This window comes from Meleagris gallopavo, chromosome 5 (assembly GCF_905368555.1).
Source record: "Meleagris gallopavo chromosome 5, MGAL_WU_HG_1.1, whole genome shotgun sequence".
NCBI classification, from domain to species: domain Eukaryota; kingdom Metazoa; phylum Chordata; class Aves; order Galliformes; family Phasianidae; genus Meleagris; species Meleagris gallopavo.
In genome coordinates, this window is record NC_139408.1 from 31,262,048 (window position 1) to 31,289,799 (window position 27,752).

Below are 27,752 nucleotides of genomic sequence, written 5' to 3' on the forward strand. Positions count from 1 at the left end.
TGTTTGAGTCAAGTTAAATTCAAATATTTAAAAAGATACTTCTGTTTTTACATTCAGTCCACATCACTGACAATCTGTCATTTTTGTCTTTCTATGAATCAAACATACCTACAGTAAGAGTGCCTTAGTAGTTAAATTCTTCCCACACAGCTCTCAACTGATTGTCACACTGTGGAAGTTACATTTAAAGAAAAGATGCTGTACTAAGTATTGCCAGAGAACAATTGAACAGAAAACAGCAGAAAAGAGAAATGGTCACCAAGGTATTTACTGCTGAGGAATGTGTGCTTTGTTTTATATCGTTTGCCATATTCATTGAAAAATCTCCTACAGTGTAACAAACTCTTATAGGCTAATGTTCCACTACAGCACTTCATTGCATAGAACTTTTGACTAGAATAAAAAATATTAATAAGATTTCAGACTACAAATCAAAATAAGCACTCTCTTCAAAAGGAAAGAAACATCTCTCTAGAGTAGTTAAGAGGATGGAAAACATGTTAGGCAAGATCTGCAACGTAAACTAGTTTGTAGTTGTGTAGTAAGGTGCCAACAAATCTTTTATTCACAGTCTTTATAGAGTTTTAGAGTATGTTTGTGCATATATACATAAGCTTCAAACATTCCTTCCATGCACTCAATATTTTAGTTAAATTATGCCTTTGGTGGAAGTGTTGTTAGAATTGCAACTGCAATGTTGTGGAAATATTTTAAAGTGTTTTATGGTTTCTTCTCAACTGGGATGACTGTGTATTTTTGAATTTTTCTGTCAGAGAAAGAGATGAACCGTGCTGGAGATAACTCCTAAGTGAGTTTTGTCTGAACTGCTATTAAGTCGCACAGTTTTCTTTCTTAGAAAGAAATTGTTGATATGAAATTGAAATTTACAGATTAAATAAGGAATAAAATTTGGACATAGAACTAACTGACTTTGTGTCTGTGACTCTCAGTGTTGGTTTATTAGTGAGTTCCACTCAAGATGTTGAACTCCTTTTAATGCTGAGCATCTAGCTTAATTTTTGACTAAAATGGAGCTTTCAGACTGGTTTCTTCCTGACAAGTCCAAAGTGGTTTTGACCGTGTTCAACTCCTTTCCCTGTAGGAGGTTAATCTCATAAAGATTTCAGCCACGCAAGTACTAGTGTCAGGGGTATAATGATCACTTTGAAGTTTGTTTGCTTTCCAGTGCATTTAAACAGTTTAAGTGTTCCAGAAATAGGATTAGATGCCCCAGTGAATTCATTTCATTTACCCCCAGCAGTGGTTTTCCAATACTATATGGTGTTTACATTGTATCAATTTAGTGGCATGCTGATTTCCAGGATTCATCTCCTCCCCTATCAGTTTTCTACCTCTTGTTCCTATTTGAAAATGGTTATGATATAGAGCAACTGATACCGATAAGAATACTAGGATTATAGTATATTAATGTTTCAAATTTTGGGGGGGGATTTTTTTCTATGGATTTCTTTCTATAAAATTAAGCTTAATGACAAAAAGTCAGTTTTTAAGCAGTTCTGGTTTTGGTTTCTTTTTTTTTTTTTTGTACAGATTTTTATATACTTCTATGGAAATTGGAAATACAGTAACTTCATCTTATCACAGAAGAAGTAGTAGACAGATCAATTTTCAGGTGATTTCTGGAAATCTGCAGCAGTATCAAGATTCCTTTCAAAGCCCAGGGCTTCTGCAAACTCTTTGGACTACCTACCCAAATCAATATATTGTTTCCATTGTATACTTTATTCTGTTTCTTTGCAATTGTAGTGTAGGGAAGGTAATTCAACCAGAAAGGGAAGTACATGTACTCCCCACACCTGTTTCCTCTCTAACATCAGATTTTCCATCTCACTATCAGAATATGTCCCATCAAAGCTTTTTGTTACCCTGGAGAAATCAATCATGAGGCCTGTGCTTCCTCTTTTTTCCATGCATTATGGTATGTTCAGGCTGTTGCCTTTGCTTTTTACATGCAGAGTGAGATTTCTTACTTCTTCAAGTCTTGCCATTTGACACTCATTCCAGTAGTATTTGCTGCTGTAGTATTCTCTTACGGCTAAATTCTCAGTGATAATCAGTATATGAGTCCCCAAATTTCAATTACATTTGACTACAGTAAACTTAATTCACCTACACTTTTTAGTATGTGAACAGAAAAGGAAACTTAGATTTTTTTCATATTAGGGGAGTGCATTTAGTTGAAATGGGAATCTAATATACACTTGGGTGTTCATAAAGAATTAAGAGAACAGGATAAGAAAGTCTATTATCTGTTAGAAAGAGCTTCTTTTTTTTTTTTTTTATTTCTTCAGCATTTCATCTGTAATGATTTTTTTTTCCATAATAAAATATCCCATGCTGCAGAACCAATATTTGGGGCAATAAAGGATTTTTTTTTCCACTTCTATTACCAAGGGGAAATATTAGGGAGGTCTTTGGCTGTATGCGCTGAATGAGCAAACACCACTTAAGCCAGGCTCTGCTTCCTAAACAAGTATTTAATCTCCTCATTAAAGATATATGAAACTAGAAATCAATGAGCGCTGGTGTTTAGAGCTTTTTAGCGGAACTAATGGCTACACCTTGTCTAACATTAGAAACTTCACTTGTGGTTTACAGCTGCTACACATGGAGAAATGTGAACCCAGAAGGAAAGAATTTCTGACGTGCTAATAATTATACAAAGAGTTCTAGATAAGCAGGTCACATAAGTATGTAACATAAAAAAAAAAAGTCAAACATTTTCAGTTCAAATGTCAATCTCTTAAAGCACAATCTGAACTCTTACTGAAAGCATCTAGATAAAAGCAATAAACATGCTAAGTCTTGAATTAAAACTTCATTCAGTCTATTATAAATTATCCTAAAGCAGAAATAATCACAAATTCAAAATGCCAGTATGGGGAACAGTCTGAACTGGAGAGTGGGTGACAAAATTTTCTTGGAGTAGTGCAGATACCATCTACTTTATTTAAAAAAATAAAAAATAAAAAATCAATAATGGAGAAAAAGATTACCTCCATGAACAGGAAAAAAAAAAAAACAACAAACACGTGTCATTGAGAGATGTTATTTCTGGTCTCATATCTGTATTTCTTCTAAATGATTTGCAGAAGAAATACTGTAAAACATGAGATTTTTTTTCACACAAAGTGTGAAAATTCTTAGGTAGTAGTAAAAATTGTAATTATGGACATAGAATGCAGACATCATGAAAGAGAAGTTGTTGAATGATTTGCCTTTTGGGAAAATTATTACCACCATCCTACTGTGATCAAATTGCATGATTACTGTGGATAATGCTGATTTTATTTATTATGTGGGTTATATAGAATTCCATTTATTGTTCTTTTCCAAACTGGCTGATTTAACTACATGTTATGTAGTGATATATAATTAGTTTAATCTTCTTTGAAAGTGATTTATCCAGGTTAGGGCTGACAGCACAGTCAAGTCCACTGAAAATTTTCCTCTAAGAATTATCAGCCACCACAAGGGTGGGTATTTAACCAATATGCGGAGTGGAATAATATGTAGACTCCTTCAACATATTTACCATAGTAGTGTGAATTTTTTTCTATTCTTAACAATAATTTCAATTGTCTAATGCTTCAATCTGTTGTAAGAATAATGAATATGGAAACCAAAGTGGTCACAAATGCAGTCCTTTAGCAATTTGTACACCAGCATAGCTATCTATGTATTAAATGATTCATCATGAACAAATGCAGCCAAAACTGGAATGTGTATTTAAGATCCAACTCAGCTCTGTAGATACAGATTATTGTATTTCCAAAAAGAACTTAAATTTTGAGATATTTTTAGTCTGGAAGTTGGCTGGATTCCTAGATATATTCAGAATATCAGCTGAGAAAAGTAAAAGTTTTGCGGTGATCCTTGTTTAGGAAAATTAGTATCTTAATTTGGCTTAAAATGTAGAAGGCTATTGTCCTCGCCACCCTGCTGTCCGTATAGTTTTGACCTTCCCCAAAAGTGCATGGTTTTAAATTACTCACTTGGTAAGCAAGTGGTCTTGTATTCTCTCTCTGATGGTACTGAATTTATATTTTCAAGTGGTTTCCATAGGAATCAACTGCATAAATATCATGCCCGTGTGAAGTTTCCACAATAAGGAGAATATTAGGAGAGTAGAGCCTTTGATCTTCTGGGAAAGCCCAAGTTATGGATCCACATACAATCTGAAGAAACTGGCATTCTTTGTCTTTAGGAAGAATGTGGTTCAGTATCGTCGTGCATTTTTCAACCATGCTCAGTTTGCTGTTCATAATCCTCTGATTCATGTGATTCACAGATTAGAGCTGATCAAGACTCTCTTCATTTCATAGAGTGACAGCTGTGTGTGTCCATGCAAAACATGGCTCCTCTTTCATGTTGCTATTGCCACCACTGAAATACACCACCCACTGCTTAAGTGTGCTCACATCCACTGATTGGTTTCCATCAGTGTTCAGCAAGCATCAATGAATGTCAATGGGGGCAAATTCTTCTGCATGGAGAAATTCAGTTCTACACCTTTGCTTCTTACACATTTCTGTGTCGGACAGCATTCTGTTAGACTGCTCTAAGAAGATTCAACTAATTGAATAGCCCATATCAGGAATTGTGTAATAGAAAAACTACAGAGAAGGAACTAAAGATATATCTTAGTATTCTTGATTTGAAAATGATTGAAATATGAGTAGCACAAACAGATATAAATTCATGAATGATGTGGAAAAGAAGAGTAAGGAACATAATTTTTGAATTCTGTTCAGCTTATCTCATTTCTGAGGTTAATTCAGAGGCAGTTTGTTTACAGCAGTTCATATAGGCATGGTATGGTTCTATACAGTTACATAATATTTAGTAAGAAGTATTCATGCATTTGATTTGAAGTGTAAAGGTAACTAACTGATTTAAAAAAAAGCTATCATCAACTGAATTTAATTTGGAGCGGGGCTGTTGAATTTGAAGGATTCAAATGTAATAATCAGGGCTGCATTCTGTTCTCTTAATGAAAAGCTAATCGAAATGTACAGTGATTGTTTATTTCATTGACTGTTCCTGTTACTTTTCCCCTTAAAATAATCCTGTCACTATATTTTACAAAATTGTACTTGAAGAACTAAATATGTATGTTTTAAATAGAAAACTAATCCTGTCACATATATTTTACAAAATTGTACTTGAAGAACTAAATATGTATGTTTTAAATAGAAAGTATAGCTTCCTGTTACATTTCTGTGAAATAATCAGAAGCTATTGTTAGTAACAGCACTTTAAACACTTTTTAACCTAAGAAAAAGTGTTAAATTTCTGACATAGTTTTGTGAATCACTTTGTTTTGCCACATTCTTACATGTCTTCACAGCTTACAGGACACACTTCTAGCAAGATTAAATCTAATTTTAAATAGCTCTTTTATTAATGGAAGTTCTTTGGACTTGCAATATGGTTGAAATTAGCTGAGTGTTTAACTATACTGTAAGTGAGTGAGAACACAAGCTCTCTTTTATAAGCATATCAGATAAATGGAAATGTTTTCTTTTTTTGCGAATTGTGAAAGGCCAAAAATTTTTAGTGGCTGATCTTAAAGTCTACAAGTGTTAAGTGAAACAAAGTGCTGTTTTTCATTCATTGATTTCTTATCTATTGGCTTCCCTCTTCCATACCTTAACGTAGCTCTGGGTCTGAACATGGTAATTTGATTCTCTGCTAGTCCCATGAGGTTACTTCAGATTTCATCTATTCAGCAGCTTGTATCTGTTTTTCTTATTGTAACATACCCATTCCAGAAGAGATGTGATATTCATTCATAGTTTTTAATTAGTAAATTTAAAATGGTCGTGTTTTATTCTACCTTCTGAATTGCATCTGAAATACAGAAGAAAAACAAAAGTTTTATAGAGGAAGGATAATTTATTACTGTGACTGAATAAATGACTATTTCCCAGAGCTAATTAAGTGACAGTTCCAGTGGAAATGCTGTTCTGTTAGCCTATGGAGGTACCAGGTGCTGGAGTCTGGGGCTGCACCACTCCTACTGCCCACCCTGCTGCCCCCCATAAATGCCCCCGCCAGTACCAGCCCCCCATGGCGCACTGACAACGTGGAAACAGCATATTTCTTCCTGTATTTAAAAGGCTCAGATATTACTAAAAATGGATGTTCTGAAAGGATGGTCAGCATGGTAGCTGTCTGTAGGTATGTATATTTGTGCTATGGGGAACAGGAATTAGTCAAAAGAGCAGCAGATTTCCCTTTAAAACAGTCAATATTTTGTATACAGTAAACTTAGTTAATATTGAACTGCCTCATTCTTAGGGTGTCTCTGTTATATTTTTACTTATTTCCCAGTTAATAATCATCTATAGCTGAATCACAATATGCTGTCACATTACTCCAGCATCTAAAACGCAAGCTACCAATGAAAAATTTGTAGATGTTTTCGATAAGGGCTACCTCTTAATGCCAGTGTAAAACAAATGAGGTTTATGATGAAAGGCTTGTGGTCTAGCAGAGAAGAGAGAAGTCTGGATTAGCCACTGAATGCAAGATGTTTATCTAGCAGGTTGTGACTAAAATTGCAGTCAATCTGTTTGCCATTGCTAATCTTCTGCTTGGTATTCTGTATGAAGCTAATTAAAGGGCTGACACTGAGGTAGATTGCACAAATAGCTCTTTCTTTTGTGCTTTTTGTGGTGGAATTTGATTCAACAAATTACTATAGCAATGTGAAAATACAGTGGCATGAAATTGGTCAAATGTACGGTTATCAGGTTTTCCCAGATGCCACATTTAATGCGAATGATGATCAGTTGTTCACTATTGTTTTTTTTTTTTTTCTGGATTAATAATATTCTACTTGTAAATCACGTACAGTGCATTGTAAAAACATGAAAAAGCAGTAGTTCAAAATCAACGTACCCACACAAATAGAAGACTAAGATGCACACATTTTATCACAGTTTACACTCAATGCTCAAATTAGCATCCCTTTCCTTAAACGTATCCTTTGCTATGTATGCCAAAAAGGCATCTTTACTACAAGTATTGCTGTGCTGGAGTGTTGGATGAGTGTAATACTTTCATATTTCTAGGGAAGAGAGATCTATAGGGAAATCACAAGGATGACAACTAAAGACCCATAGATAAAGATACCAGGATACCAACACCATTTTATGTTCATCAGTGTTGTCTTTCTTTTTTTCTTGTCACCCAACTCCCATCTGATTTGTGCCATTTAATAGTTTTGACTTTTGCTGATTTCATCTTGGAAAATAGCTGTGCAAGAAAACACTTCTGTGGATATTTTTGTCATGGAAAAAATAAGATACTGTGTAAGCTCTCCTTGCTAAATGAAAGTTTAAGCTTATGTTAGGCTTCACAAAGCACACAAGGCTCTGATTTTGTCATTAAGGACTCATTATCTCTTTTAACTTCTGTTGGAAGCATTCATCCATAACTATAGCGAGCACTGAAACAAGAGAAGCTACTAGATCAGTTATAACACTTTTTTTTTTTTTTTTTTTTTTCCCCAGGTTTAAAAAGCCTTTAAAAGATTGGATTTCATGACACAGAAACAAAAAGCTAATATACAAGGAAAATCTGGGAGGTTATTTCTGAAAGTAACTTAAAAAAATAAGCCTGCAAGAAAAAGAGATGCAATGCTTTCTTAATCCTGCCTTTATATCTCAGCTTTAAACTTGACTTCGGTATAAACATTATTTCCAGAAAACAGGAGTGTGTTCTTTATTCAGTGCTAACTCCTGAAGAGAAAATTCTAGAATGGAAGGGAATGAAAAAATCTCAATACAGTAACCTTACCATTTTGTTCTGTATTAATATACAGCCTTCTTGCAGCAAAATTCTCAATTGAATTCAGCAATAGATTATATGAGCGGCAATTTCTACTTTTGCAGGCTTTGTTTACACTTTCATTACACCTCTACTGTGTTATCTGATGTCTTGATACAGTTTTCAGGCTCATAGCCACTTTAATCTGCTCCTGTGCTCAGCATGTCTGAGTGAGCTTGTTGGCATAAGGGAATTTTGAAGATTATATTGCAGTACACGAATCAACAGAAAATGAAATGCACTTGAGACATGATCAGCTAGTTTTAATTCATTGTGGAAAGTTATACATACCAAAATGCATTTAATGTAATCTGATCTCTTTATTCAAACTTGAATTTATGAGCAATTCAGTAGGAGTAGAATGACAACTTTGTTTTAAAAAAAAGAAGTTTATATTGAATGCCATTTTAGTATATCTCTGACATATTTACATCTAACAAGTAGAGAAAAGTACAATCTTTGAGCATAAATTTCTGTTTTCACACACAAAAAACCCAGGGAATAAGGTTATTTCATTTCCTGCAATACGACATGTCATTATGATGCAGGTCAGCTTGATGATAAATGTTAAATAAACCCTCTGCATGTGTAGGCGAGTAAGCAGATTAGAATACTGCTAGATTGTTACTGCTGTATTTTAAGAATGAAATAAATAGAATAAATAGAATTTATAGAGCAGTGTGCGCTGTTCTATAAAATGAAAGTTTGTGCCTGCAGAATACTTTGGTCCTGAATAGCTGAAGGTTGATAGCTGAACATATTAACAAACAGGAGTCTATGATTTGTTCTTTTCTTTAGAAATGGACTGTAACCGTGCATAAATATAGCTCAGGTGTGTTATTATTACACAGTATTATTTTGCTAGCATAGTTATAAGTCCCAAAATAACTAATGGTCTATAGTGTTGTGACATGGTTTTGTTTACATTTATTTGGCAAAAGTATTGTTTTTTCCATTGGAAAGACATGTTAGTATGGGTGAGAGAAATTAATTAAGAAACTTCTGTTTGTCATGTTGAGAATGTTGATAACATTCCTAAAAAAATTATAGTAATGTCCCTAAAAATTGCATTATTTGTAATTCTTGACTTTCGTCATTTATGGAGCCAAGAGAAATCTGATTTAGGAAAAAATGTGATAACCTAGGTGAATGCCTGTAAATAGGTATTAAAAATCTTGCCTTTATATGAACAAACTGATAGCAGTCAAATATGTTTTAGTTCTTGCTGTACAGTTTGTCTCCTAATATTTTTGCTAGACAAATGGCTAGTTGTAGTATGTCCATTTATGGAACCAAGAGGAATGCAAGGGTAATGTAAACATTAAAAATACATATTTCAAACTATTTAAATGTGAGTGACAAGACCGTGAAAATCAGATCTACATAGAAATATGTAAAATACGTGATATACCATAACCTGTAGAAACAATTTGAAGCTATCAATGCTGTGTAAAAAAGTATGTGTTACTTGTCATATTAAAACTGAAATATAAGATAGAAATAATGCATAACTGAGGTCTGTCATCTCATATAAGTAGAATGGAACATCTTCAGTTCATAGATCAAATTAAAAAAAAAAAAACAAACAACACCAAGGGAATGTAAAGATTTTGATCACATATCTGGGAAAAATGTTTTAATAGAAATCATTTTAGTATTCTTTAACCTTTTCATTACTTTTAAATTCAAATTCATGTTTTGTTTTATCGACTCTCAATTTATTCAGTGTCACCTAAACTAGATGACTTAGAGATTTCAAACTGTAATATTTCTGATAAAGCAATTTTTGCTTGTTTGAGATGAAAATGAATCTCTAAGGACCAGAACTCCAAGAGGGAAGAAACTTCCACTTGCAGCCATCTCTTCATTTCATCAGTTACTCAGAAGTCAAATGAATTTCTTAAGGTCACAAATGAGATTACATTCAGACCCAAGAAAAGAAAAGTGAATGGTCTGACACTCATGCCTGTCTTTTAGACACTGAATATTTTCTCTTCATCATTCTTACTATGAAATCTGAAATGACCTGAGGAGTGAAGCATCTGGTGCCTGTGTGTGAGAGTAATTAAAAGCTCAAGTGCTTAACAGTTTTTAGTATTATAGAATACTATAGATGTGGGTTGGTTTGAGAATAGAAGAATTAACTTTCATAATTAAAGTTCAATTAACAATAAAGTATCTTTTTCAAAGCTAAAATGTAATGCATTCTTTTATTTTTATGACCAATATATTTTTCTTTATGGCTTGCTAGCTTTGCTGTATTTATGTTGATTCTTCTGGGTATAATTACATGCTTGTATAAACAGGAGCCTATTTCGTGTATTCATTAGTTATTCGTCATCCACCAGTGTTATAACATCATTTCTAGTAGATAATTTTTTTCATTAGGAAGTCAAAATGCATTTTGTTTAGATATCTATATTTTGGTCCATCCAGAGAGTGAGGGAAGAGTAGCAGAGCAGGGTTCTGCTATGTCTCTAAGCAACCCAGAGGGCACTGCAAAGAACAAAGAAGGTATGGTACAGCTGAAATAATAATTTCTGTGTTGTTTTTGAGGAGCTCAAACATGGATCTGAAGAAACAAACTTCTCCATTGATGTCCCTAGCACAATTAAGTAAGCATGGACTTATGCAGACGTTTTCTTTAAAAAATAAAGTACGCACAGAAACTCCTCCCTATTAAAAACATAAATCATTAAATAGAATACTATGTTGCTGCTTTGAGAAATCAGGAGGAGCTTATAAAATAAGAAATTTGAAAGAGAAAATCATGAGAGAACTTTGAGATAGGAGAAAGAGTAGCTGAGGTGTTTTTTTTTTCCATATCCAAGAGGAGTATTGTTATCATTTTCTACATTTTTATTTTTATTTTATTAAAAGAGGGGATTCTCTTTTCCACCTGCTATATATTTGCCAGAGTTCTAAAGCATGGTGGACTAGATGATCTCCAGAAGTCCCTTCCAACCCCAATGATTCTGTGATTCTGTGAAAACCTACTTTACTTTATTGGAGATGAAGACATCATTTGTATCTATTCTGTAAAGATATTTTTAGTGAATTAACACTGTTGCACCCACATACTGCCAACTATGTATATTTACTATTAGCCTATCTCATGCTGTATATTTTGCTGTAGGTATCCTTCTCAAACTCATTCTTTTTGGTCAGTGTTGATTTATGAGTTTATTTTATTTTATTTTTAAATTGAGAAGAAGCATTTTCATTTTCTGGGAGTTCAGCTAGGCATACATACCTGGAGCTAGCAGAACCATCAAAATTCCCTGTTCTGTCAAGGAGTACATAAAGAAACAACTGAAGAAATAAAACCTATTCTCTGATTTGTATTTCTTAATTTCTTCATGTTGAACTATGTTTGGAACTTTCCCAGAGTATCAAATATCATAATAAGATATTACAGCAAAAAATTTATCTTGAAATGAGATACAATATTATTTTCTTTTTTCCTGATTTACCTTCACTGTCTTTTGTGTTGCCTGTAGAAATAAAGAGAACACTCAATAACACTTAAAACTCATGATGACAAAGTTACCTCTTCAAATTTGAACAATTTTAAGCCAACAGTTTTGTAGGAATTCAGTGATAAGCATCTTATGTCCACTCTTTAATTGCTCTACATCTGTGCCCAGCATTAGTCCTCACTATTGGCTATTAGCTGAAGTGTCTTAGACTGATTCACTTGCTGTTTTCTGTTCTAGTAAGACAAACAAGAAGCAGTCAAAATCTACTTGACTCTAGCTTTCCGAAGGCTAAGGCCATGGGTGTTCAGTGCCTGGCTCCTTTTGTTTGAGGAAGTGCAGTTGACATGGTATCTCTGCCCTGTAGCTATATCAGGCTCGGCAGTGGCATAATGTAGACAGAGTCAACTATGACAGGAATTTTATTATTTCCTGATTCCCCAAAGTAGTCTATTATGGCCAGATTTTATGAGATGGAGCAATGTGTTCAAAAAATTACTTCAAGCCACTGGGAGATGATGAAGTTTGAGGGCTGGCTGGCTGACTTGTTTATTATTTCACACTTTCCCAGTTTGGACTAGGCAGTTTATTGTATTCAGAAAATCAGTGAAAACCTTGTCTCAAATATACTCAGTGTTCCCTTGCAAGAGTCATAGTAAAAAGTGCTTCTCAATAACAATAAATCTGAGTGGTTTTCATCTATATTTTTCTGTATGATAGTTATTTGATTCTAGTCCATTTGTTATAAACTTGTTTTTATGTTTTGGACTTTGTTGACATATTTGAAAGAGAAATTATTTACTTAAGTATATATATGGAAAACCAAAAATTCACAGTAGGCTTCAAAATGCTGCTTGGTAGTATGAATCTGCAAAGATTTGATCATGTCATAGAGATGAATCAAGCTAAATTTTAAGTTTTGTTTTCTGTTCATCTTTCAATGAATTCATCTCAAACTCTGCTAAAATCTCATCAAGACATAGTAAGCAGTATAGGCACTTACTTGCTTTTTGAAATGTTTGTGAGAACCTCAAGACAGAACATAAGGATAAAATGCTTTTTTTTTTCTTTTTTTTTTTTCCCCCGTGGAAAGCCTTCACTTTCACTGCCCTTCTCTCAGTTCAGAATTATCTGTAATTCAGTTAAAGCTCTACAGCTTTTGTTTCTACCAAAACATTTTATTTTTCACTTTCTTGGCAATAAAATCAGTGTTAAAAGTATAAATTACAAAGCCGCCTTTTTATTATCAAACAATGGGAGACACCTTTAGATCTGTGAAAATATAAAATGGTCTTGGGACATACTATTAATGTAGGCCTCTATTAGTGTAGATGATGATTATCTGAGTTTGGAAAACAATTCTTCTGTTTTAATCAAGAAATAGCAGGAAGTAAAGACAGATCAAGTAGGTTTTGATCTGCACAGAAGAGGGTAGCTGCACATTCATGAACTGGTATTGATAGTGGCTTCATGAATGTACACACTTCAAAACTTGTGAGATAGTTTCAGAGAATCAAAGATAAATAAGCTCATGGCAGATATGGTTTGAAGAACTGTGCAGATTAGAAGGTGCTATTTCAAGCCAGTTTCCTACTCTTGAAAAGAGAGAAAGTAGAGCCAGTGGAGCTATCATGCACAGAGTAATAGTCATGTATTCTGTGCACAAATCATCACTGGTCATCAGCAGAATTCTGTGAGCTCTGGAAGTTCTTTAGAGATTCATTCCCAAATAGTTTCTTCTCAGTAGATTTCCACATAAAAATATGGTAAATTTTCTGTAGTCCAAGTAAAATAGAACTGGAATAGGCTCCAGAAGAAGGTGGCTGAGTCACCATCCCTGAACGTGTTTAAAAACTGTTAAACTGTTTGGATGTAGTGCTCAGGGACATGATTTAGAGTTAGAGTAGTATGGTTAGGTTGTTGTTGGACTTGATGATCTTGAAGGTCTTTTCCAACCTTAGAAATTCTATGATTCTATGGCAGCCTTTGGACAAAAGGTAAGGAATAAAATGAACATTTATTATAAAATACACTAAGTCTAATGATATTTCTAAGCAAAGAAATTGAAACTTCCCTGCAGTTGACTAATGTTTATTACTGTGTGGTAACACTAGCAGAGATAAATTTAGTGGACACTTACCAATATTGAGGTGATAAATGCAATATTGTTGAAACTACATTACATACATTAAATGATCTTCAAATGACACCATTTTGACAGTGTCATTTGCCTTCCTGATATTCAGCATTTTTAGCATTCAGACTCTTGATAATAATTGGACTGCATCGCAATCACCACAGTTGTTAGAGTATAGATACGTAACCTTTTTACTCAGTGGAACAGTGTGGCCTTTAGGGCTTCAAAGCCATTGTGTTTAAAGCATTGAACTATCTATATATTGATCGGAGTATACCTTGATCAATATTGCACTCTGTTCATACACAATCTGGAAGTATTTTCCAACAGGGCCATTTTTTCATTGTTTTTTTCTTCTGGATTTTTCCCTGGTTAAATGGTTATTCACAAATATACCTTTTTTTGGTACCTGTGAAGAACTTTAGCTCTCTAACCTTTTTTTTCTCTCACTGTCTTCCAACATTTTAGTGGAAAACTAAGTAATAATGTTATCAATTAGAAATACTCAATTTTACTGAATAGCTTCATTTATTTCAGCTGACAATGCTCATAACTTGCACCATTCCACAGATATTTTGTCTCTGTTCCTATATGCTCTGTCCTGCATACAGAATTATGGAACAGCTTAAGAAAAATAATCCCCAACCTTGGTCTCAGGGCAGTTTCTTATGCAGTATGAAATGTCAATGCATCTGTAGCCTGGAAAGCTGTACACATGGACTTTTCTGGTCCTTGAAGAGTGAATGTCGACAAGCCAAGAAAACCTTGTCATTTACCCATAGTTTTGAAGGAGTGCATTTGTCTAGTATATCTCCAGCCCTGTCGCTCTTGAGATCACTCATTGTTTTCCTAAGACAACTACCCAGAGAGGTTGTGGATGCCCCATTCCTAGAGGTGTTCAAGGCCAGATTGGGTGGGGACCTGGGCAACCTGGTCTAATATTAAATGGGGTGGTGGCCCTGAATGTGGCAGAGGGGGTTGAAGATTCATGATCCTTGAGGTCCCTTCCAACCCCGGCCATTCTGTGATTGTGTGATTCTGTGAAGTATAACGAGTACTGAAAACTATTATATTCTTTTATAACTGCTGTGTGAAATCCGTAAATGTAATTTAATTAAGCATTTCTATCATTTTCAGCTTACTAAAAATGTAGTATGATTAGCATACTGTAAATAATAAATTGTTTTTTAGTTGGAAAATAAGTGGTCACTAAAGTTTTCGTTTATGCTCTGTGTGCTTAGCTCAAAAGACTTCAGTGTTTTATCACTGGTTTATAAAATTTGTTTCCCTTTATAAAATTAAGAATCTTAATTTTTCTATTTGAAATGCACTTAATGAAAGAATTTAATCTACAAGAACTGACTTTCAGCTCACTTTGATTGAAAGTGAATGCTAACAATTACCACTGTTTTCTGCTTGTGAACTTGAGTTTACATTATTGGTCTTTTTGGGGGTATAATTAGTTTACTATGTTATGTAATTATTTGCTTCCACATGATATTTCCCTATTAGTGCTTGACTTTTATTGATTCTTAATCCTCTGATAGTATTGCATGTTAAGAAGTTGCATCTGAGTAATTGCATTTTGTATAAAAAATTCGAAATGGATCTGCAATTGCATAATTCTTCTAGATCTACTACAAGTTGTTGAATTATTTTCCAGTTTCATGGCAAAACTTTTATTATTGAATAACAAGCAGTATGTTCCACTTGTTCTATGTAGCCAATCAATGAATTGCACTGTAGGAATTGAGGCCAGTCACAATTCTGTACACTTGGCATCTGAAAAAAGTTTGTTAACAGTGAACCAGCATGGAAGTGATACATTTCTCTTTAAATTCCAGTACAGGCCAACATGATTTTAAGGGACTCAGATTTTTTTTCAGGGAGCAATGTTTTTATGAGTGCATTTTGAATGCAGCCGTGTACTTTTTTATGTTTTTTATTGTATTTAAGTATGTTTTTTATGGACAAAAACCAAAATGCAGCATGAGATTTTTATGTATTCCAAGATCCATGAAAATCACTTATTTTTGTCACTACAAGTTTATTACTGATCCAAAATGGTGAAGAAAAGAAAAAAAAAATAGTGGGAGGAGGAGAAAAGGAGAAGGGTAACAGAAACAGCACAAGAAAAAAAGACAACAAAAGGGAAAAATGCAGGGGATAAAAGAACCACAAATTCATTCTTTTGTTGTTCTTCCAGCTGCATCTGTGAGCAGTTGTCACAGTTACTAGTCAAACTATACTTGACTTGTTGCCAACATGAATTTTCCAAAAAACCAAATGTAAACAAACTCTGCAAGTGCTTCCTCATTTACCAAGCCAGTAATTATTTACTTTGTTTGGACCTAGTATTACTGTCAGTTCAGCTTTGCAGTCTGTAATGTGTTTGCTAATGAAACCATGAGGTCTAAAGCTATGTATTAACCTTGTCACCCTTCAATTTTTAGCTCAATAAAGTTGCACCATGGTTTTGTAAACTAAGACTTAAGGATAGGCAAATGATTAATTATACTTTCTGTTTTCCTTTATCTAAGTAAATTGTTCATCTTGAAATCTGCTTGCATTTAAGGTTAACTCACTTAATCTGAAGCACTGGGAGGATGAATCATTTAGAATGGTTATAATTATCATTTATACATCATATTTGAAAGCTGGTAAATATGCATAACTGTACTTGAATTGATAACTCATGAAATCACTTTAAACTGATTACTCAGACACAGTAAATGTGTGACAAGTAAAAGGCAGGCACTCAGGTAGGGGAATAATAGGAACATTTAGGTTGAATTTGGTTGACTGCATGGGTATGACGTTTTCTGGGCATGAAGGCTGTATGTGTATTATGCTTGCTTGTTGGGTAGAATTTTGGATTATGGATCTGTTAATTCTAGAAAGGGAAATTAATATCTTATCAGAAGTGAGTATAATTTCACTGGATATCATACACTGAGCAGAATTAATTTTACTTAACCTAAATAGGTATGACTACTTACTTTTACTCTAAAACACCTATGATTTTATTGAAGATTGTTTACATTTAGAAAATCAAATTGATTAGAACAGAAACAAACCGTTCATGTGACTAGGTCACTGGAAAAGAAGATATTCAAATGGTCTGTTAGGTGTGCTAAGATTTTATGACAGTGAACTGTCAGTGAATGCTCCTTTTTACATCCTTTGATCTCATGGTTATGTCTTTCTTGCCATATCCAGTGCCAACTTAAGGCCACTTGATCTGTCCAATGTAATATAAAAGTCTATTAATGTCTTTTAGGTATTCAGAGTGGCCAGAGTTTAGTGTGACATGGTGTAAACTTGGTTGGGTTGCTTTTTCTAGGAGATATATTTTTCCCTGATGTGGTAATTATATTGCTAAGACAGTAGTGTTGAACAGCAACAATTTTATAATTCCTTTTATTTAGCTGATTCTAGCTAAGTTAGGTTATCCCCTACCAAATAACTTAGTTGAAATCTGTTTAGTTGTTGGGTTTTTTTTGGACAAAATCTTCTTTTCCAACCTCTGTTTTCAAGTATTATACAAGATAAAAGACTGTTAATACATCTTGAACATAATTTCTGGTTCAAGATGAGATTCTAACCTCTGATCAGAATCATTATACGGGTTACTGGAATCGTTGCTACCAGAAAATCTGAGGTTTCTTAGGATATGGAATTAATTAATAGAATAAATTTGACTTGTAAGAGTATCGTATAACTAAAAATGCATTACTAAGCCAAGATAATGCAAATAAGGACTTGAAATATATGCTAACAGCTAAACAAAATGACATCCTGTTTTAGTAGTGGTTTATAGCCATCGTTTTTGTTTTGAGGAATCCTTGAGTATAATCAAGTCAGCAGAGACTCACCTGCCCATTTGTATGAGAGTTTAGGATGGAAAGATTGTTAGAGAAAGTTCCTTGATCATTTAGTTTTCAGTTGCCAGAATATTTTTGTTAAACAACATGTGCAATTCAAGGACTAGTATTCTTAAGGTCTTTGTTTAGGCTGACTTCACATGGATAGAACCTGAGATCTAATACTGTTTCTAACTGCAATGGATGTGGAATTAAAGATGAAAAGTAACACAAAAACAAGCATTTAACTTCTGGGAAGTGGTTGGCTACTTTTAGAATTCCAAATTTTATATATGTCTACATGAGATTTTCCTCAGTCCCGTACTTATTGGAAGAAAATTTTCTATATACAATATTTTTCTTTACTGATAAACAAAATAAGCAAATTTTGGTTTGAGGATTTCATATAAAAGAAGTTATAATTTAGTGAAATTTAATATATGTGATTAAAAACTCTTGGGATTTTTTGTTATTTTTTGTATTCTAGAGTTCTGTCTCACGCTTTTTCTATTTCATTTCATGGGTTTCTTTTGAAGATTATTTTGGCTTGTAAGCCAAAATTTTACAGTTGAGTCGTACAAAAAAATCCTCCTCTGCAACACAAGTGTACACAAATCGCTGGCAGAGGCTAAATTGTGGATAATTGGATTGAGCTATGAGCTTAAAGATGAAGGGGACAAAAAGCATGTCCCAAAGCTGCATTTGATAGTCTTAGAGTCTTATCTGAGGATATTTTACACCAGGCTTGAAGACTGTATTTGTTCACAGTGATTTGTACAATCTACAGTGACATTTTATTTGAGTTGAAGTTATACAGACAAACCATGACAAGCATTTAGCTCTTTCTTTTTCGGTTTTGATGATATATCAGAGCAAAACCTGCTGTGGAAGGTTGCTGAGAGACACAGCTTTAAAATGTTGAGAGAAATATTTTAATGGTTGATGATAAAGACATACAATGAGCTGCAACAATAATCTTTTATCAGACGTAGCTTACATAGGAGATCTGTGTTCAGAAACAGGTTCTTCTTTTTCATGCTACAGGAAGCAACACTTTGAATACTGCAAAAAAGGGAAAAATATTATTTTCCTTTAGCATGCATACATTGCCAAATGAATTTGTAAACTTTTTAAGGACATACGATTACTTTTCCAGTCATCTTTATTTGTAATAGAGGTAGTGGGAAACAAACTACGGTTTTTCCTATTTACTTTTAGTTTTAAAAGGAACAGCACTAGAGGCTTTTACAAATTACTACACTTTACTGGCGCAGCACATAAAGTAGCATGGAATGAATTTTTTTTCTGCTAATATTTCTCGTTGTAATATGTTTCCGAATTTTTCCTTCATCACAATATTTAAAGTTGTTGCTAAGATAGTTAGCCAATCAGGTTAATTTATACAGTGATCTGTGATGATCTTCATTGTAATACAACATTGTTCGCACTAAGGCCAGTGGTATAAAATCCCAAAAGGCAAAATTAGATCCCTGGTCTACCAGGTACATTGTATACAGACTGTAACATTTGTATATTTTATCCTCTTCTCCATAATTGTTTTTCCTGCAAAGAACTTTTGGAGATCAGAGAAGATATATAGTGGTATATAGGAAGTTATATGGTAGTTACACACATAAATAAATGCATACATACATTTATAGCTATATATAGCTAAATGCAATAGAAATGACATTATATATTTCTTAATAATAATGTATATGGTATTGATTTTTTGTAGACAATAAAACATACACATTAACATGAAATTAATTTATTGTTTAATAATACGTTAAAAGATTTTTGAAAGGCTATTGTAAAGCAGTGTGGAACTTTAACTTCATGCAATAGCTCTCTTTTCTGACTACCTTTGAATGTTTCAGAACTTCCTTACATAAGGGATTCCCTAGTGTAAAATTCTCTTTTCTTTGTGTAAAGTTCTCATTTCTCTTACCATCAGTAAGACTAACCAGTGGATGCCTTATGCAAAATCAGACATTTACACAAATGTGGACTGTTCTTCCTATGGCAATTTCTACAGCAGTTTTATTTTATGGGACAAAAGTGGAACTGTTTTATTTTACTCTCTAGATGGATTTTTCTTAGCTTACTTTTTAATGGATCAAATCCCATACTACAAATCCAACTGAAAATATCTATTTGTCTTTAAGTCTTGAAAGAAGCATTGAAGGGTTTCAGTTATTGTTCGAATTGCTAATAAGAGAGAAAACAGAGATCATAGTCAAGGTCAGGATCCCACTGTGGCAATAACTGGACAAAATATACAGTGGAAGATACCTCTTCTCTGAGGAGTTTATAGACTAAGAAGATAACGCTGACAAATAGAGGGAAAAAGGAAGTAATACTGTTCATGTGATAATGATCATCTGAAACATATACTCTCAAAACTGATTGATTTGAAGTATTTCAGTAGCTGACATACTTCTCAAGGACTTAGTTTTCTGGCAGTGCTGTAATATCAAGCTTGATAATATCAAGAAGCTTGAATTAAACAGTCAAAACTCAACAGTTAGTTTTGAAAATGTTGCCGTTTTCAATTTTCCTGCAGTCTAAAAAAGAACACTGAGACAAGATCAGAACTGGTCTCCATTAATTTTAATCCTAAAATGATCATAAACCTATTCTTTGCTTTGTATCTTTACTCCTAAACAGGCATGTCTGTGTGAGAATTCAGTATTTCTTTCTGTCCATATTAACAATTGAGTTTTTTCTAATGTGGAAGTTGATACATACAGTACTAGAATAATATCATATAACAATAATTTGTACCATTCTCTCAGTGTTAAACATCAACTACTGGGAAATGTTGTGTTCTCTTTTCCCTTGCAGAGCTGTGCATTTATATTAAACTGTGATTGTGTCCGCATATTAAATGTAATTGTGGCTTAAATTGTATGTGTTCAAGAATGTGATCAGCATAGAAATAGGATTTTTGAATAATGATCCTTCCATGTATTTTAAATAACACAGTCAACAATGACAGGGAATTCTTCCTTATTTGTATAAAGTAGACTTTCTTATTTATGACCGTATCAGACAAGAATGTCTACAGACTGCAAAAACTATTCTCAGAGGAACCTAGTTCTGGCAATAACACAAAAATTGCTGGTTCGTAGTGTTCAGTTGGAAAATTATAAAACATACTCTGATCTGCTAGAAAATTTAGAAATGAAGGAAAATACAGACTAGGACATAAAATGAATACTTACTTTGAATCAACACTTACTTTGAATCAATACTTTGAATCAAAACTGTACTGTATCTTTGAATAGGACTAATAATCACTATCTACAAAGATTTTGAGTAAAGTAGAAGCATATTCAATTTAAAAGTAAGGTTTAATATAAAAATACACAAAGGACATAACAGTCTAGTAGACATATACTTAAATAAATCACAATCTGTTCCTTGAGGCCTTAGAGAGATTTTTAGTGATAGAAGAAATGTAGAGGTCCAGAGGTTTGGAAAAGCATGATTCAACTCTTGCTAAAATTAGGGTTCCTTGGAAGACTTTCTCCCTCACTTCATGGTACAACATTCTTTTCCATCTGAAGAAGTCCATGATTCACATGTTGAATGCTCTGAAGAGTAGGCATTGTTTATGATAATGCCAGCAGTAAAACCAGGCAGTTTTACAGCATTATAGTAACGGTGCATGGAAACCTCAAAACCTACAGAGAAAATTGTTTCTTATTGCAGTTATGACACCTTAAAGATATGCAAAAATACAGTGATGTGTCATATGGATTAGAACTTTCTCAACAGCAGTACTATGACTTCTAGATGAAATTTCTATGTGTGTATTATATTACATTTGAAAATTATGTCAATTCTAGATTGTCAGCTTCCTGAGAGGGATTGGCAGGAATGGCCTCTGGGAGGAGGTCAGAGACTGCCCTGTACTTGAAACAGCTGGTTGCAGCTAGCTTCACAGTGGGCTCATTGCAGGCCAAACTGGAGCTTCTTAGACAAATTTCTGGCAACTCTGTAAAAACATATTTAAGAAACAACAGAAAAACATGGAAGAGAGAAGTGAAGGAAACAGGGAGAAATGACAGAGACAATACCATTCTCAGAACAGGTGTCCCATGGCAGGACATACATCCCCTACATGAGGGCACCGTAACCTGTGGATAACTCATGCCAGTGTAGCCTCTTCCCTGGAGAGATTGCTGCTCACAGCAGACCCATGTGAGAGCAGCTATTTCCCAAAGGTACTGGTGCCCATGGATGAGCCCATGCCAGAACATGTACTTTCCTGAAATGACTGCCAGGTCTACGCTAAAGCGTAGGAAAGCAGTGAGAGGCAGTGGCAGAAACAAAACACTCCATCCTGTCCACAACTACCCCATGCCACTTGTTGCCTCAGTGAAGGGCCTGAATGTGAAACCTGTGGTTGTTACAAAGGTGTGGAGGAGAGATACCAGAAATAATATGAATGGGAGAGGAGAGGTGCTTGGAAAGAAGTTGAATGTGGTGGTGAAGTTGAGCCTGGGAAAGGAAGAAGAAAAATGTTTTCCCTGTGTGTAAATGTTTGTTTCTTTTTTGTTGTTTATTTGTTTCCCAATAGCCAAATAAGTTCTCAAATATTTGTATTAGTTTGCAGTAAACTGAGATTACTAAAAGCCTATTTTTCCCACAACTGTGGTTGGTAAGTAATTTTGCTGATTTTATTTTGGCCAACAAGATTTTTTGTTCTCTCATTCTTCCAATTTTCTCTGGAAGAGACTGGGAGATGGGGGAATGGAGATGGGGAATGAGCTACTGTGTTGTTTCTTGTCTGTAAGCTGCAGACAACACACCACAGTGGGTCTCCACACTTTCATTCTCATGCTGAGAACTTCAAGAAAATTTCTCCAAGTGCATCTCCTTCAAGAACTTCGGATATGCTCTGGTTTTTGGCTGAGATAGAGCCAATTTTCTTCATATAAATTCATGCAGTATTCTATTTTGGGTTTGTGACCAAACTAGTGTTGTTAACTGGTAATATTCTTAGCTAGGGCTGGGTAGTGCTTGCTTGCAAGCATTGACGCCTTCTTCAGCTGGAGCACAAGAAGTTAGGAGGGGACACAGCCAGGAGTGCTGCCAGAAATTGACCCAAATGATATCCCATGACATATGAGAGTGTGTTCAGTAATGGGGAAGCTGAAGGAAAGGAGGAAGGATGGATATTCACTGTTATGGTGTGTACCTGCCTACACAACCAGAACACATGATGGAATTCTGCTTTTCCAGAAATGTTTGAACATCTGCATGTGGGAAGCAGTGAACTCTTTGTTTTACTTTTCTTTACATGCACAGCTTTTGCTTTATCTATTAAACTGTATTTATCTCAAGTCATGGATTTTCTCTTTCGTTTCTCTCCTCCATCTTGCTATGGGGGAATGAGCAATCACTCTATGGTGTTGAACTCCCTACTGGGGATAACCCTCAGCAGGACACTGCTGATATATTCGGTCACTGGCACAGCTCATTCCAAAACAACCAACAGGAAGAACCACCACATGAAGTGGTTTGCGAGCTTTGTTGACTGGACTACAATGTTAGAATCACTGTTGTAGATAATTATCATTCACCTCACTATGTTTATAAAATGTTTTGGTTTTATGTACCCTTTTGAAGTTCAGCCACAACAGTGCTGGACTGGAAATATGAACTGGTTCAGCTGTGCATATTCTGCCTGAATCTGGTTCTATATGTTACTTGCAGAGAACTCAGCTACTGCAGCCTAAGCAAGGGCTGGCATCCTACTTGAACAAAGTAAGATGTGTGCCATAAAATGACATGATAGTTACGCATTTGCCAAGTTCCCTGTTCATCACTTGGTTTAGTGAAAAAAAAAATAATTTTGAAAAGAAACAATTAATTTTCACAAAGAAGTAGCTTAAAGAGATTATTATATTTGAACGTGATGTTTGACAATTGATTATTTTTTTCCCCAGTAATCCATTTACTTGTGGGTTCTAGTAGTAGTCACTTTCTGTCTCTGTGCTATAAGCCAGTACATTTGTTCAGCTATTGTTTTGACCTCAAAGAGAAAGGGGAAAACACTGCAGGTATTTCAACTTTGATTTCACCTTCTAAGCCAAAAAAAAAAAAATCCACCCAGCAAACCAAATCAAGAAAAAGAATGATCTTTAGGATTTCGGTGTTATTAAATCTGAGGAACTTTCTGTATACTGTCTTCATAAGGTTAAATTTGTGGAGAATGGAAAAGCTTTAAGAGCAAATGAAAAATTCTGTGTTTTTGTATCTTTATCTGAAAAATTACTCAAACCTGAAATGAGTGATGTAAAAAAAAGAGCACTAAAATACCTTAAGAACTTTCTCACAGTGAGCAGAACTTTTCTAAAATGCTCACCACAGAAGTCTCTAGAAGAGCATTTTCCTTGAGCATGGACCTTTCCAGGCTCAGAATTCAGGCCCGTGGTGAGGACATTTTGTAAGCCTTCTCAGTGTTTTCAGCTGACCAAAGAAGTTTTCACAAGAAACTGTTTCTCAGAGATTTCCTGATCATTGTTACAGAAACAGAAGTAACCTGAAATAGTTCAAATAGGCTTTTGGTAGAATTCAAATGCTTGTGATACTTTTCAGTCTTTGAAACTTTTGCACTTCTACTCTCACTAGTTACAAAGCTATTTCTATTCCATGTAAACATATGAATGCTGTTCTCTTAAGTACAATTTGATTTGCTGCACATGAAAAACACTTTTAAAAATTATTTTATGGCAATTTTTTTCCTTTCATTTTTCATGTTGCCTGTAAAAGTTTATTCCCTCAGTAGACTGGCTTTTGTGTCTGTTATTAATTTCCTTGATTTCTTTTATATTCAATTTTGTGTCAGTACACATAAACTTTTAAGGTCTGTTCCAGTTATTGAAAATAGATTCAATTTTGTATTTATTGTGTTAAAACACCTATATCATGTAATTTTTTGAAAAAATCTATTAAGATAATGTAAGGCATGTACAACATTATTTGAATTTCTTAATTGTTCTATTTTTTTATTCAATTCCATGGCTATTTTTTCATATATGTGTTAGAAGTGTGTGCTAGGATATGCTGTGTTCATTCAGATGTTGCATCATGCTTTATTAATTCACTACTGGAACTGATGCTGTTTAATATCTTCATCAGTGACACTGACAGTGGGATCAAGTGCATCCTCAGCAAGTTTGCAGATGACACCAAGCTGAGTGGTGTGGCTGACACAACTGAGGGATGGGATGTCGTCCAGAGAAACCTAGATACATTTGAGCATTGGGCCCAGGAGGACCTCATAAGGTTCAACAAATCCAAGTGAAAGGTCTTGCACCTAGGACATGGTCATCCCTGTTATCAATACAAGAAAAGAACTTGGGGATACTGGTGGACTGGAAGCTGGACATGTGCCAGCAATATGCCCTCACAGCCCAGAAAGCCAAACATATCCTGGGGTGCATCCAAGGAAATGGGGCCAGCAGGTTGAGGGAGGTGATTCTTCCCCTCTACCCTGCGCTGGTGAGACCTCACCTGGAGTACTGCTTCCAGATGTGGAATCCTCAGTACAGGAGACACATGGATCTGTTGGAGCGTGTAGAGAGGAGGGCCACTAAAATGATCCAAGGAATAGAATGCCTTCCCTATGAGGAAAGGCTGAGAAAGCTGGGGCTGTTCATCTGGGAGAAGAAAAGGCTCCAGGAAGACCTGATAGTGACCTTTCAGTGTCTAAAGGGAGGCTATAAGGAAGAAGGAGGTAGGCTATATAGGAGGGTCTGTTGTGACTGGACAAAGGGAAATTATTTCAAACTAAAAGAGGGGATATATGGACTGGATATAAAGAAAAAAGTTGTTTTACAGTAGGGGTGGTGAAGTGAACAGATTACCCGTAGTGGTGGTGGATGCCCCATCCCTGGAGACATCCAAGACTGGGATGGACTGGGCTCTGAGCAATCTGATCTAGCTGTAGGTGTTCCTGTTCATTGCAGGGGAGTTGGACTAGAGGACCTTTAACGATCTCTTCCTACACAAATGATTTTATGATTTTGTGATTTACTCTTTCTGAGATTGGCCTTATCAAGAATATCTCATTCTTCACTTAAATGCTTATCGTACTCCCTGTAGTGTGCCAGGTGATAATTCAAAATCTAAAGAAGAGATCAGGAAGCAGGCAGAGAAATCTTGTATTTCATTCTGACTACAGAAGCAAATTTTTACCTTTTGCCCTATCAACTCTAGTCTCCATTTCTTCTTCTGATGTTACAGCAAATATCTTACAGGCCTCAGAAAACTGCTTCACAATGCATTTTTACTAGTGCACATTTTCTGACTAAGTTCTCAACTATGTGGTGAGCCTGTGTGAAGGAAAGACCAGTGTGCTGGATGCATGGTCAGAGGAAAAACAAGAGCACTGTGCTCTTTAGCTGAGTGCATAACCAGTTCAACATATCTTCTCTTCAGGTCTTTTTCCTCAGTACATTAGTTGCTAAGGACAGATCAAATAAACAGACCCCTGACTAATTAGAACTGGTGATTTTAAGTTCCTGTACAATATAAAATCTGAATTCATGAAAAAAATCTCTGCCCAACTATGGAAGTATAAATACATAGTTTTCATCTCTAATGTACTTCTATTTGAATCTTTTGACCATTCTTTTCTGCAGCTGAAGTCATAGAAGAAGCACAGATGGTGCTTCTGCCAGAGTTTGATCTTCCGCCATCCTTTCTGTTCATGTAGTGAAATCTAAATCATTTTGCTACTGCTGCTGCTTGTGTGGCCATTCCTTAGCTGTCAGAAATGAATTTAATAAAAATAAATGACCAAGCATGTAGTGGAAATGCCAAGTCATGGCTTGAATCAGTGATTGAGCACCTGGTGGGAAGGCAGGGCCAACACAAAGGAGCTCAGGTGTGTGCAGTGCACCTGAATGACTGGAAGGGGTGGAGACACGATTCACCCCTTCCCAAACCTCATTTAAGGGTTTGCAGTGAAGAGGAGGGTATCTCTTGTTGGGGATCCCTGCCTTCCAGCGGCCTTCTGAGGGTAAGTGAATTTTCTTCATTTGTTTCTGTATCTATGGATGCTGCTGCATTAGGGCTTGTCCTTGTTTGCTGCGGTCTGGGACTTTGCTGGCCTGCTATTATTGGTGCGCTTTCCATTGCACAATAGTGTTACAAGGCAGATCGCTGATCTGGCATGGAAGGGTCTTTGAGAATTTGCATTTGAAGCCATGAGAAGATTTATGTGTGTGTATGTATATATATATATATATATATATAATATATGCATACATAGGTGGTAGCTAAGCTGTGGGAGACTTAAGACTTGCCTGTGAAACTTTACTCTATGGATTTTTTTTTTAATAGTAATACTTATTTTTTTCTTGTGTTAGGCAAATAAAAAAAAAAAAATCTTATTTGATAGTAACTTTCCTCTATTTTCCACTAAGTTAGTTCTTCTTTTCATTGCGCTCATCTGTGTTTTTGCTTTATATCACCAGTGTTATCTTCCTAACTTTAAGAAAGTACTTTGTGCCCAGCGCTGGAGGAATAGCTATAGTGCAGCATATGTATGTAAAAAATATGTGCTAGCATAAAGTGAGTGTATTCTTAAATCTGTGAAATACTTTATGAATTTACACACAGATTGTTAAGGTAAAGATTTGGTTGTCATAGTGCCAAGACATGCCCTAGGGGTTCTGGCTTAGTGAAAGCAATATATTGCATGTTTCAGCCCCCCTGAATGAATTTGTGCCACGAAAAACAACACAGGACTTCTCTCCACATCCTCCTCTCAACCACATAATTTGGAAGAAAGCTAGGAGAAGCACTTCCATATGGAAAAAAAGACAGCTGCAGCCAAAACAAGTTGTTCAGCTTATTAGAATCAGTATGAGTAAGTTCATTGAAAAATTGGCATGTCTGAATGTCATTTTCTAAAAAAGTGATTAAATCTTGATCATATTTCTTATTTAAATGAGATTTTGAACAAATGACAAAATATTTTGTGCAGGGGGGCAATAAATATTTTTACTATGTGAAAATTTAGATTGTTGTGATAATTTCTAAGTTTGGTGAATGGCAGCTAAAGCTAGTAAGAGCCAGGATGGAGGGGGAAAAAAAAAAAAAAAGACACAAATACTCTAAGTTCTAAATGAGAACTTCATCTTCCATAACACAGCTTATGCAATGTATAATTACGTTTACTGTTTACCAAAGGATTTAATGAAGTTATAAGACTTGCATAAAAATCATGCAAGTATAATTTATGTGTTAGGCAACATAGGTAGTCTATATTCATGCTTGTCATGAAGGCAAGCCTGTGAGATGTGTTTTCATTCTTCAAAACTGTGAAGTTTATTTCAGATGAAAATCAAGACAGACTGATTTTCATTTATTTACTTTTTTTTTTTAAACACTTGC